The sequence below is a fragment of the Tinamus guttatus genome, unplaced genomic scaffold, assembly GCF_059628265.1.
Source record: "Tinamus guttatus ecotype Peru unplaced genomic scaffold, ASM5962826v1 Tinamus_guttatus_pri_ptg001035l, whole genome shotgun sequence".
In the NCBI taxonomy this organism is placed as follows: domain Eukaryota; kingdom Metazoa; phylum Chordata; class Aves; order Tinamiformes; family Tinamidae; genus Tinamus; species Tinamus guttatus.
The window spans coordinates 1-5,322 of NW_028289569.1; positions in this window are offsets into that span (position 1 = coordinate 1).

Consider the following 5,322-nt stretch of genomic DNA (forward strand, 5'->3'; position numbering starts at 1 on the left):
GACACGGTGAGGGGTCTTGGAGGGGAGAGGGGCCTGCGTGGGGCTGGGATCAGGCCAAGCTGAGGGGCTTGAGGGGCTGCGTGGCTCTGGGGGGAAAGAGGGCTCTGTGGGGTCAGGTTAGAGGCAAGATGTGGAGGGTCTGGGGGGTCAGGGAAGAGGGAGAGACTTATGTGGGCCTGGGGTAGAGCCAGGGTAAGGAGTTCGGGGGGTGGTAGGTGGGTCAGAAAAGAGGGGCCTCCATGGGATCAAGGTATGGCCATGGCGAGGATTGTGGGCAGAGTGGGTCTGGGGGGAAAGGGGCTGTGTAGGCTTGGGATAGGGTTAAGGCAGAAGGTTTGGGGGGTCAGGGAGGATCTGAGGGTGGAGAGGCTTGTGACTCATGGTAGGGTTGAGGTGATGGGTTTTGCAGTGTTAGTTGGAGAGGACTATGTGGGGTCAGGGTGGCGCTCAGGAGAAGGGTTTGGGGGCACGGGGCGTGTAGGGAGTGAGGGAGGGCTCTATGGCATGTGGGGATGGGGGCTGTTTCAAGCCAAGGTTGGGATGGGACACTTTGCAGGGAGCAGGGGGAGGAAATGCAGGAGCTGGTGTATGGAGGAGAGGTGGGAGCAGGGTAGCGGGGCCAGAAAGGTTTGGGGAGGAGAGCAGCAGCTTTGCAGGGGGTGAGGAGTGTGCAGGGCTTGGCGGAGGCTGAGCTGCTGGAAAGGAGCTGGGATTTGTGCCCTCGTACACGCAGTGGTCACAGCCGTGGCTGCTGCAGGGGGGTCTGTTACTGCAGGGCCTGGTGGGGAGCTGCAGGTGCATCCCCGCTGGTGACAGCGGCCGGTCCTACCTGTGTGGCTGTGCAGGGCAGGTACCTGGGGTTTCTTTGTGGCAGGGGCAATTTCCAGCTTCAGAGGAGCATAGTGCGGGATGCTGAGGCTGGCAGTCTGCTCTGTGGCTGTTCAGGATATGCTTTCCTGGATGAATAGGGATGTGCTACTGAGCTTAACGCAAAGCTTCTCCCTTAAAACTGGGAGGTTGGTTAAAACCGTGAAAGCCTGAATAAAGGCCTCCAGAGTAAATGTGTGCGGTTATGCAAATGCAGGGAGAATCAAAACTCATGTTAAGTGACAGTCATTTGTCGGTGCAAGAGCTGGAGAGCAGTATCTTTTCCCAGCTGCAGCTTGTTACACACAGCACTGCATCCTCTGGTCATGAGGGCTTTCCCCTCCTCCACTATTTAAAATGCCCGGAAATGGCTATTGCTGGGGCAGGACCCTGGACCTCTTGGCCTGGCGGTGGGATGAAAATTGCTGCACCAGCCCTGCTCGGTGTGCGGGCAAAATGCTGCTGTTGTGGGAAATCCAAGCGAGGGTTTAGTCTCACATGTTGCTACTATTTACTGATTGCTCCTGTAAGTGACTGTAGAGGTTTGTAAGTGGACATGAAGTAAGATTGTTCTAACTTCCTCTTTTTTTTTTTTTTTTTCAGTTTTTGCTTGATACTGAGTATGTCAGGCCCTAAAGCTGGTCTATGGTAGGGGCAGTGTCATGTCACTGTCTTTCCCCCTGGGAGCAGAGCTAGCAGGGCTGGTGGCCATACCTCATCCAATATCTTGCATGCTTATGCATTTCAACTTTTCCTCTCTTAACTTTCTTTTTTTTTTTTTTTCTCCTATGCATTTTTTATGCATGCTGTATCTGAATCTCCTGCAGTAAATGCTAAAGATGGAGGAAATGATGAGATGATTTTCTTTAAGACATGTTAAATTATATTCATGCCAAGAAATTGCTCCATGTAGGCTGGCTCAGCAAAGGGCCTGGTTTACGGTTGTGGCCTGCTGTGTTTGTGCTGAGCTTTGATCCCTTTTGCAGAGGGAGTTCGGATAAAGACTAAAGGCTTTTGAGAAGGGCTAGTGGCTTGTCCTTACAGGCAGTGAGGGCAAGCCTAAGTGCTAACGTCGGAAGTGTAGTTAGAAGATCATGTTCTTGTGTTCATCTTCTTACAGATCAGTTGACTCTTAGAACTGGTAAGAACGCACCTCTTCTTTCTGGTGCCTGTAAATTATAGTCTGTGCTTCTTAAGGTAGTTTGTTCAAAGAAAAACAAGGTCCTGAAAATAGCTTTTGAATACCGTGGCATTTTGGATGGGAGCGGTGGCTTGTGTGTGTGTGTGAATGCAGCTTTGGATCTGCAGAGCAGGTCCTTGGCTGGACACCCTCTCCACTGTGAAATGACAAAAAGCGAAGCCAAGCCAAGGCTACTGCTTTATTTGCCGCAGGTTTAAGCAAGCTCTTCTGAACATCCACTGATTGACCTCTTCGTCTCATGATGAAGGGTTTTGATGGTAGGCGTTATCTGAAAGTTCAAGCTGTAGGCTTAAATTTTGAAGTCTTAAACACTTAGTTGTCTAGTCTGATTTGTATGGGAGGAAATATTTTCCTGTGAAAAGCTTCTGTGATTTCAGTTAGGCTTTGGTTGTACTTTTGCACATTTGTGAAAACACATCTCAAATGGAGAAGCTGTTTAATAGCATAGCAAAGTGCCAAGTCTTCAGATACTGGTTGTGAAAACGGAGATGAGGAAGGATAAATGAATAGTTGTAGAAAATGAGTTAGTTTGCTGGCCTGAGTAAATGAAGTTATAGGTGCAAAGAAAAATACTGTCGTGTCGTGCATGTTTAATAGAAGATATTTTTGCCCCTCAGAAGTGTATGCTGTGTTTGTGTGCATACAGAACGTTCATGACCTGATTTGTTAGTCGGTATAATTAGCTGGCGTTGTCAAAGCATTCATGCATCTCTGTTTTCGGATGTTCACTGGTAAATTTCTTATGCAAGCTGAATCTTGTCCAAATATGTCTCTTCCATAATATTTTTTGTAGGCTGTTTGACAAAATACTGTCTTTCAAAATCTGTAACTTGAAACTGTAATTTTGGCAGTACTATTTACCCTACAGCTGCACTTGATATCTAGTGTGGTCCTAAAATTGTCCTTTATGTCCTGTGCAGTGGGATGTATGCGTTTGGTTTTCTCTTTCCTGTACTTATTCCTCATGCCTTGGCTGTTCACATCACAGGTTTGAATCTATAGGAGGCTTCATCAACCAATTTATTGAGAATACTTGGGTTGTGGCATTTTTAACAAACTGTTCTTGTCAGTTAAAATCAGGAAATAAATAGCATAATTGTGGAACTAGCTGAGTACTTGCTCTATAGAATGTAATAATACACTTGAGAAATGCTGCTTTTCAACTGAATTAATTGCAATTTATCACATAGAGCAACAGATCTGTACAGAGACATGTCTTTGTCCAGTACCTTGGGAGTCACGGCCACGTCTGCATGCATCCTGCCCCGTTTTGCCTGTGTCCGTCAAATCCTGCATCGGTTTGTTACCTGCCCCATGAAACCTACTTAGACTTGACAGCTGCTGCTTTGTGCATTCATCATTTGCGCTTTCAGTGTGTGCATAAGTAACGAAAATGCAAACGGTGGGAACAACAGCTGAGCATGAATTGTTTGGAAGTTTCTTTCATGTTTTAAGGGAAAAGAATATTTGAGCCTCTGAGCTCTGTCTTGGCTTTTGAGTACGAGTTGCAGCTTGTTCGAATCTGTGTCCTGGTGTATCGAGGAGTTGAAATAAAGCTGGGTTTTTGGTCAGCTGAACTGTGGTACCCCTTCAGCATTTTCAAAAAGAGGAAGTGAAGATGAGCATGTGAAATGCTTTGTAGTCCGTCAAGATACTGTTGCAAGGGGTACAGCAACGATGACTGTCAACAGGCTCGTATTGTGTAGAGTGTGTGTGTGTGTGTGTGTGTGTGTAGGTCTGCTTGGTAGTTATCAGTTGATCTGGTCTCTCTCTGTATTGAGTCTGCAGGCTGACTGAGCTTCCCGACTACTGGACCATGTTAGTGATCTCTGGCAATCAGAATGCTGCTTCTGTGCTGGGCAGCATACAGAGAGGAGGTGCCAATGCCTGTCTGCCAAGGCTAGTCTGCTGGTCAGTTATTTTAGCCAAAGCAGCGAAGGCTGTCACGTTAAAACATCTGCTTTGTTAGAGTAGGTATGAAGCATGCCAGGATTTAGTATTTCTTCTGCAATCTGAGTGCTTCAGTGCCATTATCTGACATTACAAGGTTGCCATGTAAGGGCCTGTAGAATATTGCTGTGCTGACTCCGGAGATCTTACTGTTTTTAAGGCAGTTGTTTGTTCTTTGTTTCGGAAGCCGAGAATTAGGACATGTCTATAACCACTGATTGCCCCCATCTGAGGAATGTGGAGTTGAATCACAGATAGACCCTTCTGTTGTACAGCTTACATTTTGCTCTTCACAATATCGTTGGCTCCTTTCAAGTGTCGCTCTTGTGTATGAAAAGAAATGCTGATAGCAGCTTATTCCTGCATTAGGTGAAGCGTGCTACTTCCTTTTCCAAGGAATAGAGGTTGTATGTGTTTCTGGAAGCTGAATGTCAGATGCCTTGCGGGCCTGCAAACTTGCAGTGACAAATAACACGGTGTTGCTTACAGTCATTTCCCTGTGCTGTCTTGAACCTAGTAAGGTGTATAGATTGGTTAAAGTGGGAGAAACTGCTGTTAAGCTGCTTTATTGTACTTGCTCATCTTATTACGGTCTTTAGCAAATAAAGCAGTCTTTAGTATAAGAAAACCTAATGTATTGGCTGCTGAAATTATATATGTTTTTGTGTCTTACATGAAAGGATAAAATTCCAAATTGGTTCTTGCAATTGTCATCTGGGCAGCAGATAATATACATCACTTGAGTGCATTGCTGTGAATGGGGTAGACTTGAAACACTTAGGAGGGCAGGGATGTACTAGAAGAATGGTAGAATAAATGTAACGAGATATGGCAGAAGGCAAACTTTAAGCTAAAACTGAACACTTCTCCACACAGCGTTCTGATGTCATTCAGCATGTTTCTAAAATTGATATGGAGGAGTGCCACTGTAGGTCACCTTCATTGTAAGCAGTAGACGAGAGGCCAAGACAAATTCAGCAGAAGATAAAGAGAAGTATGAGCAGGCTTCCCTTTGCTGCTCGCTTAAGGTGAGATGTGGTTTCGATAGAGAAGCTTCGTTGTTGAGCCCTCAAAGAAAGCCATGGCATGGAACTGTTCACAACTGTGCTGAGGCATATACAGTGTCAGAGATAAAATTGCTGTTTGGTCCAGAAATACCTGGTGGCTTGTCATGTCTGGAGCTCCCTACCACTGTCCCCAGCCTGAGGCAAGAAGTTCGAAGTGTCTGAGCTGCAGGTCTTGGCTCGAGCGAGCAATGGGTGGCATCTGAGGGCCGCAGCAAACGGGCTGCCTCTAGCTGCTAG